We start from the raw sequence: 15101 nt of genomic DNA, 5'->3' as shown, positions 1-15101 counted from the left end.
GGCACTCCTCTGCCCCACATCAAACAAGGGCTAATTCTAGACACCTGTTTGGATGTGTTCTGTGTTAAGTAGAGCAGAGCAGATGGATACCTTACAGTGGCTAAGAGCTCTAGCCCCCCACTCCAGAGGAATTTGAATTTGAGAAATGGTTACAGAATAGCTTTCCCACACCAGAGATAGGAGGGAGAGGTGACTTTGGTACTGAGAGAAAATAAGGAAAGAGATGGAATAAGATGAAGAAATATTGAAGGGAGACAAAGAGAAGGGGAAGGGAGGGAAGAGGAGGCAAAAATGGAGCCGAAATGAGGAAGCTTTTGGTGCCACAGGACCCATCTCGTTCATACTAGCCTGTGCCCTGGTAGACCCATGTCTTACATGCACCCTGACAGAAGCTGGATGGCAGCATACAGCCACTCCGCACGACAGGCGTTGTCTTCTCATGTTGCGATATCTTCACAAAGAGCTCCAGGAATCCCATTGCCAGAGGTCATGAACTAGGCAAAATGGCACCCTTTCCAGAAAAAAAAACGTGGAGTCTGCAGGAGAGAATTATGGATCAACAAACCAAGGCCCAGTAAAAGAGAAAAGTGAATCTGGAGAGAATTGAGGAAGACATTTTAATGGAAATTTTCAAACACATGGCAAAACAGAGTAATCTAATAAACCTCCCTGTGCCCAACACGTAGCTTCAATAACAATTAGCTCACACCCAAGCTGGTCTCACCTAGACCCTCACCTGCATCCCCCACTGGCTCACCCCACTGGACTGTTTTGAAGCAAATCCCAGACCTCATTCCATTTCCTTCATATAAACTCCAAGGGAAAGTAAAACTTGAAGAAAAGCAAAAGTAAAGCCACTGAAGAAAAATTTGAAGGGTCCGGTGGGGAAAGGAGAAAAGAAATTCATCCTTAGGAATTATTTTCAGATTTTGGTAACATTTTACTTTGTAAATAAGACATAAGATTCCATTACCACTTCTTTTTATGAATACTACAGCAGAAATCAGACAGTTCATAGGGAAACAAGACTGATACTCGGGTGAAATCTACCCACCCCGTATGGTTAAACATGAAAGAAACATATTTGAGCCGCGTTGCTCCATGGTGACAATGCTTTTTAAAATATATGGGCTGTGACCATATTTTTAAAGTTTGTATTTATTTTGCTTCATTCCATGAGATGTAAACTGGGATATTCAGTTATAAAAGAGCATTTTATGGCTTCTGGGTAATTCCCAAAGAGAGGAAAATAAAGTTTCTTTCCCTCCAAAAAAGTGATAAATGTTTAATGAAACATCTAGACCTTTCCCCCTTAAAGTTTAGGCATGACTTTAGAATATTTTTATAAGCATCTGATATCTTCCACCTGAATTTAGCTGATGAATCAGAGCCCAGGTATGGGTCTGGAAAAAGGAAAAGAAATACATGAGGCTCCCAGAGCAGGATTTGCTCTTCAGTGCTGGGAATTGCCAATCAGATGAGAGCTCTGTGGCTGGGAGGTTCATGGATTGCCTCCAAAGAACAAACCCCACTCAGAAACTACGGACGAAGGTTCAGAATGTCATACTTAGCTCCAATTGCTGGCTACTTAAAATAAAAAGTGTGACTATTTTCTCTTTCACACATACACAGGCACATCCACACACATAGTCCATGAAGGGTTTTCCAGCATCAGGTGGCTTTTAACTTAACTAGTTTCAGGGAGGTATAAAACAAACTGGAAACAAATATACGAGATGTCACTTAGAATAAACAAAGATCTCCAAGCGAAAGAGGAAAAATATTGACAAGGCACAGTTAAGATTTCACCAAAGCTTAAACCTTTCTCAGTGAGCTCCAGACCCACGAGCCCCTGATGCAGACAGTCCTGCCCTGCTGCCTTCGTTCGCGGTGGCTTCCTCTCCATGGAGTGTGGCTGGTGAGAGTCACGGCCGTGGACACCCGCGTCGCAATGGGCACGCCATCCTCAAGGGGCGGCCTTGCCCCCGCTTCGCCCCTTTTATTTCCTGTTATGGTGTTATTTGCTGCCTTATTTTTATACCTCTGGTTTTCATTTAATAAAAGTCAGAGGTAGAAGACTGTAAATCTCTTTATGTTCTATGTGGCTGGGCCAGCCAATCCTCGGCCCCTACCTGAGACCTCTCCTGCCAAAGCCCGCGGTTCCAGCCCCGGGGGAGGGCAGGCCAGGCGGGCAGGCAGGGAACAGAGACTCTTTGCCGGGGGCCTGTTAACCTGAGTATACTTTCTCCTTCTCGGGTTTGTTTTCTCAGCTGGTGGCACACACTCTGCTCCAGCACCACTAGGCCTAGTGGAAAACGGCTTCCTCCAAGATCTAACGGTCCATTTTAAAGAAGTGGTTTGGAGCTCAGAAGAAGGGAGCTCAGTTATAGCTCTGTGCCCAGCTTTCTCTGTTTTTCTTAGTCCGTGGAAATAGGAGATGTGTAAATAGTTCATATTTCACATTCCACCTGTACCAAAATCAGACAAAGCAGACAAGGTTGGTTCTTTAGACTCTCCTGCACTTCAACCATTAGTGTCTTCCCCCACTCTCCTTATGTCCCCACCTCCCGCACTTCAACCATTAGTGTCTTCCCCTACTCTCCTTATGTCCCCACCTCCCGCACTTCAACCTTTAGTGTCTTCCACACTCTCCTTATGTCCCCATCACCCGATTTTCTACCCGCTCCCCCGCACATGCACGTGTTCATATCCCAAGGGAAAATACGTCTTTTCCTGAAATAGTCCATCCTTACAACATCCTATGATGCATTGACTTTTCTGCTCCAAGCCCCAGCTCGACATAGCAATGGGCATCTTAGTAACCACTGGCAATCAGAGGAGGGTTTATTCCTCTTTTTTCCTCTAACCAAACATTAGCAAAAGTGGGCCTCGAAGAACCTAGCTGACAGCTCTCAACTGGGAACTGAAGAGGAGAGACCCCAGGATGTTTGCGGCAACCTGAGAAGGAACGCACCTGTCCTCTGTGGGTGCCCTCTGACCCACCTCTTCCCATTTTTTTTTAAACCTCAGCTGGAAAATAGCCCTAGAGCTTCCATGGGCCAAGAGTCCCCTGCCTGTCACAGAACAGACACTCAACCAGGTCCCTTGTTTGAAAATTCGTGTGAAAGGAATGAATGAGTGATTAACGATGGCACGGACCAGCTCTGTAAAGTCCTTATGAGAGAAGGGACAGAGGAACATGTTCCACCTGCCTTCAAGGTCTCCAGCTGTTACTGACACCTACACAGAGGCCAGAGCTAGATGGCCTTCAGGGGCTAGATGGCCTTCAGGGGTATTTCGAGATGAGGTAAAACCTGCCCCATTAAGCAGCAGCCCTGGCCTCAGGCCAGGCCCGGAGGAAATGTGCTGGGAGCCAGGAATGTCAAATTCCTATTCCAGGGGTCTCTTTCCCTGCTAGAAACAGGAGGGAGGAGGAGGAAGCTTCCCTGTGCCTTACAGTCTCAAGGTTCAGTGAAACATCTTGAGGAAAGAAAGAAAGAAGAAGGAAGGAGGGAGAGTAAGCAGGGAACAGCAGAGACGATGTTGAAGAGAAGGACGGGATAACGTCCCCTGGGACCGTGAGGTGGGCCCCCCTTGTTGCCATAACTCCAGCTGCTAATTTCCAGTTGTCAAGATTCATCTCCCAGAAAAGTAAAAGCTGAAAAGAATGTGTAATCTTCTTGAGAGAGACCCCACAGTATCTCCAGATGTTTTGGGTTATTCTGTGGTGAGGGGGAAAGGCCTAGGCTGAGAGAAGCAAGCATGTTCATTCCCTGAAAGGAGGAAGGTCACCGAGTGGGAACGGTTTCCAGCCTTTGGAAGTATCGCATTTCAGCAGAAGGAGCCAGAAATAAGATATCATTTGTTAACTTTGCTAATCCATTAAGTAGACATTGGACAGCTGAGCTATTATTTGGAACTCTCTGCTATGTATCCTCTAACAAGGAAACAGTGTCCTGCTGGGTCTAGGTGTGGTGTGCGCTAAGGCGACATAAAACTTTCAGCAGCTTTCGATGAAGCTGATTTTTATTTTCGGGAACAGCGCATACTGAATCAGTAGGAGAGACTGAAACCGCGGCCTCCCCTCCCCTCATCAGGAAACGCATTATTAGTAAATTACTGGATGCTTTAAATGGTTTATGGTGATGTTTTAAATCAAATCTACCCCCAGAAATAGGGTTGGTATTGAGCATGTGTGTGGTGGGGTTTTCTCCCTAAATGCAGGACCTCAGAATCATTACAAAGGAGCGATGACATCCAGCTTCTCGTTCTCCTGATAAGAACGCGGAGGTCTGGGGAGGGTTGGTGACTGCATGAGAGCACAAGCCAACGTGACAGCAGTGCCAGGACTGGCACTGTGAATGGTATTTCAGGGCACCAGCCGTCGCCCGGGCAGAACACGCATGGACACAGGAACCACGTGATGGTCCTGCCACTCCAGTGCCTGCCTGTTGTCTGCAGCTTACCTTGGCTTTGGGCTTAGGTCAGCGGCTCTGTCTGTCTTCCAGCATGGCTTCTGTTTCTAGTTTGAGCAACACTGACGGACCAGGGGCAGGGGCGCCCCGGAGCCCAGTGCCAGGTCCTGTGTGGAACAGAAAGGTGTGTGAGCTGCGGATGCTGGAAGCCTGACCCTGCCACGACATCGTTCTGCATGACTTGCAGGTGATTCACACAGACCAGCCAGCACTGGCTGCTGCACTGCCCTTCCTCATTCCCATGACACAGCACAGGCCGTGGCAGGTAAAGACAGAGGGCAAATTGAAAATGCAGGTGAAAAGGCTCCCTTTCATTAGTCCTGTTCACCTGACAATGACCCGTTGAGTAGGAAGTGTAGGGCTGACAGGAGGACAGCCCCAGGTGGAGTGAGCCTAAGGCTAAGTCACAAGTGAGAGGCCCAGGCTGGGCCTGGAGCATGGTGTCGCCAGCTTCGAACCCTGCCCAGACAGCCGTGTCTCCCACGCCTCCTCAGAGAGGGCCTCTGATGGCCAAGCGCTGTTTTGCTTGGCCAGCATAAGTTCCCTCTTCTTCTGCTAACAGCCCCTCAGGTTTCCTGTGGGCCTAACTATACCCCAGACTCAGGCTTTTGGAGGGCTGGCTGGACACCAAGCTCCTGGCGGGGTGCAGGAGCTTTCCACCTGCCTTGCCTTGGTGATTGGCTCAGCGGGGAGCATGATCCTAGCTGGGTGCAGAGATGCTATCATGAAGAGAAGCTTCTTTCTCTTTCTGATGGAACTGCCAGCCATAAAGATCAAGTAAGTCCTGAGCTTTCAGGTTCACCTCTGAGAGCAAAGCCACCAGGTAGGAAAGCTGAGACACAGAGGGCAGAGGGAAAGGGAGAGACCAAATCCGAATGACACCGTCCTCGAAGGCCTGGGATTCAATTGTGCCCCAGGTTGAATCCAACACTGTGCAGTAGGTTCCCATTCTGCCTAAGTCAACAGTTACATTTCTGTCACTGCATCAGACTAATCCCAGGTTCATAATTCCAGTGTCCACACAGAGCTATGGGAAAAAACAGGAAAACTCCGAGGCAATTGCCAGTGAAGAATGTAAGCCTCATCGCATTCCACCAAGCATTCTTCCAAAGCCCCCCCGCAGCCTTGCACTTGGGAGCGCCTCATTTAAGAGTGGAGACACACAACAGTGGCTGCTTCCATTTTGCTCCCTGCTTTGAACTGAGCATGAATTGTGCCATGGTGGGATGCACAGAAGGTGGGGCCAAAGAGCAGAGAGAGACCACCCAGCGGAGCCCGGGACAAAACACAGCTCTCAAGACAGTTTGCAGGATGAGGGAGAACAAGAAGAGGAACATTTGGGGAGCAGGGGAGAAGAAAAGCCCAGTTTTAGAAATACGAAATTTTGGACTGTCTGCAGGACATCGGAGTAGTCATGTCCACTTGGGATGTAAAATGCAATTCTTAAGGTAATGGTGGACATATGAGTCAGAGATACCAAATTTGTAGTCAACAACATTAGGGCAGTGGGGTTGGGGGAAGGTAGAAGGGGAGGTAGGGTTAGCTAAAACCATGGACACAGATGGATGAGGCTGCCCAGAGACAGGATGAGAGAGAACAAGAAGAAGAACATTTGGGGAGCAGGGGAGAAGAAAAGCCCAGTTTTAGAAATACGAAATTTTGGACTGTCTGCAGGACATTGGAGTAGTCATGTCCACTTGGGATGTAAAATGCAATTCTTAAGGTAATGGTGGACATATGAGTCAGAGATACCAAATTTGTAAACATTAGGGCAGTGGGGTTGGGGGAAGGCAGAAGGGGAGGTAGGGTTAGCTAAAACCATGGACACAGATGAATGAGGCTGCCCAGAGACAGGATGAGAGAGGAAGACGACACAGCCAGCCCTTGTGGGACAGCAGCCTTTAAAGGGCAGGACTGGGAGAGGGAACCAGGAAGGAAAACAAAAAGAAATGGTCAAGAGTGAGGAGAAAAAAAACAATGGGAAATGTCTCTGAGGCTAAGCAAGAGTGTTTCCAAAAATAAAAGCCATTGAAAAAACAAAATGCCATGGAGATCAAAGGGAAGAAAAGCTGGGAAAGATCCCTGGGATTTAGTGGCCTTCTGTAGAGCAGCTTCACTGGTGTGACAGTGGCACGGACCACTCCAGACCCACTGAGCTGTCCCTCTCCTGAAGTGTCCTGCTCCTCTCCAAGAGTTCTGTGCGTTTTTCTCTCTCCTCCTCCTCCTTCCCTGAGCCCCATACTTGTCTCTGTCTCTCCTTGTTGTGTGTGCCTCTATGACCACACTTACTACATTCCAGGGAAATAATTCCCTTTGCATTTTTCTCTTACCAGACCATGAGCCAGGGACTCTGTGACTCATCTTTTTCTTTTAAGTATTGAACTTGGGTATCACTTACATCTGACAAAACGCATACATCTTAAGTAAGCAACTCAATTGACACGCATCCACCTGGGTGACCCCACCTAGATGAAGACATACAAGTTTCTAGGACCCAAGACATTGACACGCATCCACCTGGGTGACCCCACCTAGATGAAGACATACAAGTTTCTAGGACCCAAGACCCCTGCCCCATGACCCTTCCCAGTTGACACTGTTCTGACCTCCATCGCCAGGAATTAGTTTGGCCCAGTTTTGAACTTCACAGAAACAGAAGCATGGAGTCCGTACTCTTTGGAGCTGCCTGCTTTCACTTGACCTTTTGTCATCGTACTGCAGGTAACAGTAATCTGCTCCCTTCCACTGCTCTGTGTTGAATGAATCTACCGTAATTTACGCGTCCACGGTTCTGAGTTGTTTCCAGATTGTGCTGTTAAGAACAATGCTGCGGTGGGCACTCCGGTCCATCTCTTTAGTGGACATAGAACTCATGCTGGGAGGGACACGTCCCGGAGCCTGACTGGCATCTGATCGTTTCAGTACTCTCTCCTCATCCTATACATGGGGCCAATAGAGTCGACACCTAATGAGGAAAACTCACCCTGAAGTCATAAGCAAGTTTTCAGCAAATCTCTTATAGCAAGTTACAGTTAAAGCCATTTCATAGGGTCTTCGTGGTATCATCAACAAATATTTTTGGTTCAGTTTCCAAAAGCTCATGAGTAGGCCAAAAGATCAATTAGCAGACAACATCAGCTCCTCTACTTAAAGAAGTCATAATACAAGCTCATATATATATATATTTTTTTTTTTCAGTAGATAAGGCAAATAGCTTTTGTGATGAATAAGACAGCATATGAAGAATGTGTCTTCAGAGAGGACTCAGAAATAGGATCTGCAGTTTCACCAAGGGGAGAGATGAGACATGTACTCTAGGTTGGAAGGAGGTTTGGGTCAATATAACTATTATTTTCCACAAAAAATATGCTTGGGCAGGAATGGGGCTTCAGCAGGTGCCTCAATAAGTGCCCCAGGAGTGAACCTCACCAACCAAGATACCAAATTTGGGGGCTTACTGGTGAGATTCCGTTTTCACTGGTTAGAAGAAGTAAGCACTCCAGGAAAGCCAAGGAGGCAGGATAAATCAGCCTTCGTAGTATGAAGAATGACATCAGGAAATGCCAGAGTTTCAGACTGTCACTATGTGCCCCTATCCTCACCCCTCCTTCGAGGGGCAGAATTTGATCACAGGCTTCGCCTGAGTTTGCATTAAAAGAAGTGAAATCTTACCTGAAAGAAAGGATAAAAGGAAATGCAAGACACTGCAACTTCTGGTTTGGATGCCAGCCTTTTCCTTCCTTCCACCTGCCTCCTTCTCCCAGGCCTCTGCCCAACCCATCACCTCAAGGCAGGATGCAAATCCAAACTTGAAGCCAATAGGATTTACTGGTGTTTTTGTGAGTGGCCTCCATTGCCTTGGAACACTTTCCAAGAGGGAGGGAAATGACCACCTGCCTGCCCTGCTTAAAGTATCCATGCAAAATGAAGAGAGAAATAATTTAATCACAGGTGCTGGTGAGGGTGAATTGAAGGCCCTCAATCCTCGTGGCTGGCAGGTGCAAATAAGAAACAGAGGACATGTGTGGGGGTGGAAATGAACACAAGCGAATATTCTTTGCTTTCTCAGGCAGGAGCTGCCCCAGAGGGAGCAAACTCACGTGCCTCCCTGAACATCCAACTCATCTCATTCAAGTGTCAGCCTAAACACAATGACACACTCATTTGCTCCACGGTCTCCCATTAATAATATATGAAACTTTTAGTAGAAAGCCTGAAAAAAAAAACTTTACGGGAAACAATGACAGAGTTTTCACCTGTGGTTCAAGGATCTGTGAACTGGTGACATAGGGGCAGACAAGGAGTGAGTAGTGTGCTCACTGGTGTGGGGGACACCGGCCCCTGTGATGCCTGCACCTGGACAGTTCAGAAATCCCAGTGGGTATCTCCAAGGAAGCACAGAACCACCCCAGGGGGCACCATTTACACTGAGTACCAGTGAGGAACAGAATGGGGATGAACATCATCACATCACTGTGACAGGATTTCCTTACTAAACATTGGCCAAGTGTCCTGAGATACCCAGAACGCTATTGAATTTTAAGTTGGTTATTTCATTGTGTTGGTAAATGAAGTGTACTTCATTTACTTGGTACTTGGAAGTGTCAGGGTTAGAACTCCTATGTTTTGGGGTTTTGAATATATATGTACAATGTAAGCACATGAGATGGAGGGCAAGAAAGGGAAGTGGCTGCAGAAGTTTGAGAACCAACCACATCCCCAAGAAACACTCACCCATTGAAGAATCACCACTAGCCCAACCCTCTGGGAACACAGCACCTTCTCTATACACTGGGAGTTCTAATGGTCAATACACTCTGGTTTAGTACTTCACTAGAAATTCTTAGAAAATGTAGATTTAACTAAATTAAAAATTCCCCCAAAGGGAAGCACACAACAGGGCAGAAAGTAAATGATGAATAAATAATTTTTTAATTTGACCCAACAATCCCCTCCTTTCCTTTTATCATCTTCCTTCACATGCATTGAAGGTCTGATTCCTGAAGAATTAATCTTCTATTAAGGAAAATGCAGTTTCTAATAGCACCAAAAACATTTATTTCCGGCCCCCACTTTCTCTTCCTTGCTCAGTCTGTCTGATCTCCATAAAGCTGCTGACTCATTGGTATTGGTACTTCCAACCCATCAATCCAGGTCTTCCGTGGCCCACACTCACGTGATGCCCTTGAAGCTTAGCTTACATTCAACAGTAGATCGGTAAAATAACTTCTTTGCACACATCCTCAGCTTCCTTGCTTCTTCTGGCTTGGTCACACTTCCTTAACAAAAACACAATCTCAGTCATGTCTAACTCTCAAAAAATTTGATTCTACTTCCCTGAGAACATCACAGCACCCAGAAGAGAATGCCTACACTCACACACCTCACCCATCCATCCCCCAGCATCCGTACCCACGTATTCTGCCTTCCTTCCTTTACTGCAGATAAATTGCACAATCTCCTGCTAAAGCAAAGCCCTCTATTTGCACGGTCCAGCCCATATTCTCAGGTCTACTCAAGGGCATTGCTCCCTGTCTCCTGCATCACTATAGTTTCCCGTTCAACCAGATCATCAGCATACAACCATGCTGCGCTTCCTCTCACTATGAAGTTTCATGGCCGGTTCTCAGTCCTCATCTTACTTGACTCATCAGCAGCTTTGGACATGGCCAATCACTCCCTTCTCCTTGATTCTCTTTCTTCATTCGGCTTTCAGGACACCACACTCCCCTTTCCCTCCCACTTCGCTGGCCTTTTCCTTCCCATCTTCATTGCTGGTTCCCCTCTACTACCTGACCTCAGGTGTTGGAGTTTCCCAGAGTCATGTCTTGACCTTCACCGTCTCTCTATTGACACTCCTTCCTCTGGGGATCTCATCCAGTCTCATGGCTGTAAACAGGATCTATACGCCAATGACCTTCCCCGGTCCACACCTCTCTCCCAAACTTCAGTGATCCACTCCACAGACCCCACAGATGTCTGATAAGCACGTCAACTTCAATGAGTCCAAATTCAAACTCTCAATCTTCCCTCCCCAACCAGCAGCCTTTCCCATTTCAGTTGATGTTGACCCATCTCTAGAGTTGTTTATACCTCTCTCTTTCTCTTCTATGCCTCATCCTATCCTACAGGGAATTCTGGCTCTCCCTTCAAGATATCCCCAGGACCAAACTCTTCTCACCACCTGCCCTGCTGCTACCAGGTCCAACCCACTGTCATCTCTTGCCTAGATTCCTGCAATTACCTAATAGATTCCCCCACTCCTACCCCACCTCCAGATCTAATCTCAAGGCAAGAGCCAACGTTACCCTCAGAAAATGTTCTGCAGGTTATTCAGTCTTCTGCTCAGCACTCTCAGATGGCTTTCTGTGGCCCTCTGAGCAAAAGCAGGAATCACCCATCCCAACCCATCCAGTTCCCATCATTCTCTGACCTTTCTCCTTAGTATTGTAGCCCGTCCCTACTATGACCCTCCATTACCCGCCCTCTGGTCTATTTTTCTCCCATCACTGCCCTCACCACCTTCTCATAGATTGTATAATCAATTTATTATCTGCCTTCCTTCACTGGACTATGAACTCCACGGGGCAGGGTCTTTGCTTTGTTCCCTGTTTTTCTCCAAACACCTAGCACAATTTCTGCATATGCCACAGGCGTCAACTTTCTTGGACCCACTAAACCAACTTTTTCTGAAGTTGTGTTTATGTGCTTGTGGAAATGCAGATCGGGTCTCCCAGAATCCAGGAAGCAGATGGCCTGGGAGTGAGGGTGGGGCATCTGCACATTTAACAAGCTCTCAGGTCATGTATATCCATGCAGAGTATCCCGAGAATCACATGCAAAGTCTCTTACACTGTAGGGTAGTGGTTTTCAAATGTCTTTTTAGATTTTGTACTCTTTCTTTAAATATCAGCCTACAGATTCCCAATTGATCAGATACATGAATCCATATGTAAGCAGACAGAGGTGGAAGGCGGGTCCTTGGAAACCCTGTTTCCTTGTAGTGGCCTCTGAGGGGAAAGGGCCGTTCCCCAAGGCTTCATAGAACAAAGACATCTGGTGTAAAGTGTAGCTCAAGGCCTATTGCTTTTAGGAAATTTTTATTAACGTTAACTTTTTACTGACTTGCTTCTCCTGATTTAATTAGACTGCACTAAAATTTAGAATGACCTTAAAGATGCTAAAATATAAAACTCCCCTCTGGAAATGCAACTTTCCTCTCTCTGCTGCTCCCACCGTCACCCCCACCCAACCTGACCACAGCTCCTGTCCCTCCCCACTCTGCCCAGGCTGCTGCATTCTGACAGTCTCAGTAGCTTCCTTTACCTCTTGCCACAGGAATCTTCTGCTGCCCTGGCCCATGCTGACTTCAGCCCCAGATCACCCTGATTCTCTCTTTTCTCCATTCCTCTTCCTCGATTTCCCAAATACTACCAAAGTAAATGGTGTACCCATGTGGATTGGCTCCATTGCAAATTAATATTTTTGAGTCTACTGGAACCACAGTCTTGCGTGATGGCTCACTTGGTCACTGGAGGTCAGTCCCCCTTCCCTTCCCTTCTCCAGTGAAGGCTACACCCAACTTTGCCTACTCTCCTCAAAGTGACAACGCCCTTATACCTCTTAATAAATACCATTCCCTTCTGAGTTGACAGAGAAAACAGATGCTATCTGGCACACACTCCCTCAATTCCCCTCTACTTTTGTACTAACCTTACTAATGTTTTTATGGTTGTGGTTTCAAAAAGATGTCTTCACTTCCTTTCAAGATAATTCCTCCCATGCCCCTCATTCCATCCCCCGAGTTCTCCACTGGAATGTGCCTTCTGTTGTATCTTCTGCCCCTTTCTACTATTCCTACCTTTCAGCCAGAGGAAAAGAAACACAAAAAGAAAATACATAAACACTCTCAACTCTGTGCCCCCTCAAGCTACTTGTCTCATCTCTCTCTTTCTATTCTTCTCCAAAGTCTAGAAAATATTCTAAATGGCCTTCACTACAGTCACACCTGTTTCCTCCTCAACCAGTTTAAAATAACTTTTGCCCCTGTCTTTTCAAGAAAATGCTTTCTCAAAAATGAGAACTCTTTTTTATTTTTAGCTCCCACGTACGGGTGACATCACAAAGTGTTCCTTTTTCGGTGCCTGACTTATTTCACTTAGCATGATGTCCTCCAGGCTCATCCATGTGGCTGCAAATGACAGGGTTTCCTTCTTTTCATGACTGAATAATATTCCATTGGGTGTTTAAAAGTTGATATCATAGAAGTAGAGAGTGGAATAGTGGTTACCAGAGGCTGAGAAGGGAAGCAGGTAGGAGGGTTAGAGAGAGGTTGGTTACTGGGAACAAAATTACAGTTAGATAAGAGGAATAAGTTATAGGATAGTAGCATAGTATAGCATAGTAGGGTGACTATAGTTAACAGTAATTTATTGCATATTTCAAAATAGCTAGAACGGAGAATTTCAAATATCCCCAATACAAAGATACAATAAATGTTTGAGGTGACAGGTATCCCAATTACCCTGATTTGATCATTACACATTGTGTACATGTATCAAAATATCACATGTACTCCATCAATATATATAATTAGTCTGTGCCAATCAAAAAAATTTTTTTTTTTTTGAGACGGAGTCTCGCTCTGCTGCCCAGGCTGGAGTGCAGTGGCCGGATCTCAGCTCACTGCAAGCTCCGCCTCCCGGGTTTACGCCATTCTCCTGCCTCAGCCTCCCGTGTAGCTGGGACTACAGGCGCCCGCCACCTCGCCCGGCTAGTTTTTTGTATTTTTTTAGTAGAGACGGGGTTTCACCGTGTTAGCCAGGATGGTCTCGATCTCCTGACCTCGTGATCCGCCCGTCTTGGCCTCCCAAAGTGCTGGGATTACAGGCTTGAGCCACCGCACCCAGCCCCAAAAATTTTTAAAGTTAAAAAAATAAGAAACCTTACTTCCACACTGCATCCTTAATACCTAACCCAGTGACTCTCATATAGTAGATTTTATGAATATTTGTTGAAAAAGCAGTTCCTAATGATTTCCTAATTTCTAGATACACCTACCTTTTGTCACTAAGCCTTGTCTCTCTGCCACCCTACAGTCTAACCTCCACACATTATAGTGAGAGGCCTTTTTAAAACATGCATCAGATGGGATGAATGGACTTTCCAGTGACCTCCATGACCCCCACCTCCTAGTATTCACGTTCTAGGTCACCCCCCTTGAGAGTGAATGGAATCTGTGACTTGCTTCTAACCAATAGAATATGGCAAAGGTGTTGGAAGGTCACTCTCATTACAATGTTATGTTATAAAAGACTCTGTCTTGCCAGTAGCCTCTCTCTTGTTCTCCTTGTTGACTTTGAAGATGCAAGTCATCGGAAATTAGAAAGTGAATTCTGCCAACAACCTAAGGGAGCTGGGAAGTGGATTCTTCCTCAGCTGAGCCTCCAGATGAGAACAAAGCCCAGCTGACACCTTGATCACAGTCATGTGAGAGGACCCATCTAAGCTGTGCTACCCTCCCATAAAACTCTTAGAAGAAAACTTAGGAGGAAAACATCATGACATTGGACTTGGCAAGGATTTCCTGAATATGACACCCAAAGTACAGGCAAAAAAATAAAAATAGACAAATTGGACTACATCAAAATTAAACAGCTCTGTGCATCAAAGGACACAATCAACAGAGTGAAAAGACAACCCTTGGAATGAGAGAAAATACTTGCAAATCAGACATCTCATAAAGGATTAATATGCAGAATATATAAATAATTGCTACAACTCACAACAACAGAAATAACCTGATTAAAAAATGGACAAAGGATTCAAATAGACATTTCGCCAAAGAAGATTTACAAACAGCCAAAAAATATATGAAAAGGTGCTCAATATCATTAATTATTAGAGAAATGCAAATCAAAACCAAAATGAGACTTTACACCCATCAGGATGATTACTATTAAAAAAAAAAAAACAGAAAATAACACATGTTGGAAAGGATGTGGAGAAATTAGAACCCTCGCTCACTGTCGATGGGATTCTAAAATGGTGCAGCTATCATAGAATACAATATGGTAGTTCCTCAAAATACTAAAAATAGAATTATCATATGACCCAATAATTTCACCCTTAGAAATATACTAAAACAAATCAAAAGGAGGGACTCAAACAGATTCATGTGCACCCATGTTCATGGCAGCATTGTTCCCAATAGCAAAAGGTGGAAATGACTCAAGTGTCCATCAACAGATAAATGGATCAAGAAAACGTGGAATACATATATATACACACACACACACACACACACACATACACACACACACACAAACACACAATGGAGTATTATTCAGACTTAAAAAGGAAGGAAATTCTGACACACGCTACATGGATGAACCTTGTGGACACTATGCTAAGTGAAATAAGCCAGTCACGAAAAGACAAATACCGTATGATTCCACGTATTTGAGGTGGAATTCGACTAGCAGTCAAATTCGGAGACAGAAAGTAGAGTGGGGTTGTCGGGGATCTGTGGAGGGGAAATGGGAGTTATTGTTTAGTGGATACAGAGTTTGTTTCACAAGATGAAAAATTCTGAAGATGGATGGTGATGATGGTTACACAACAATG

At 45.6% G+C, this 15101-nt stretch overlaps 1 long non-coding RNA gene across 1 annotated transcript; it reads right to left on the bottom strand.

Moving 5' to 3' along the window:
* Positions 1 to 603: 603 nt before the first annotated feature.
* On the bottom strand, positions 604 to 13161 carry LOC110743025. Its single transcript, XR_002521398.2, has 2 exons — positions 4467 to 13161; positions 604 to 2468 (listed from the first exon to the last, which is right to left on the bottom strand). It is a non-coding gene; the product is annotated as an uncharacterized LOC110743025 (long non-coding RNA).
* Positions 13162 to 15101: the final 1940 nt, after the last annotated feature.

Source organism: Papio anubis, chromosome 6, assembly GCF_008728515.1.
Source record: "Papio anubis isolate 15944 chromosome 6, Panubis1.0, whole genome shotgun sequence".
NCBI classification, from domain to species: Eukaryota; Metazoa; Chordata; class Mammalia; order Primates; family Cercopithecidae; genus Papio; species Papio anubis.
Note: the sequence above shows the minus strand (reverse complement) of the source record. Positions and strands in the feature narration are given on the sequence as shown.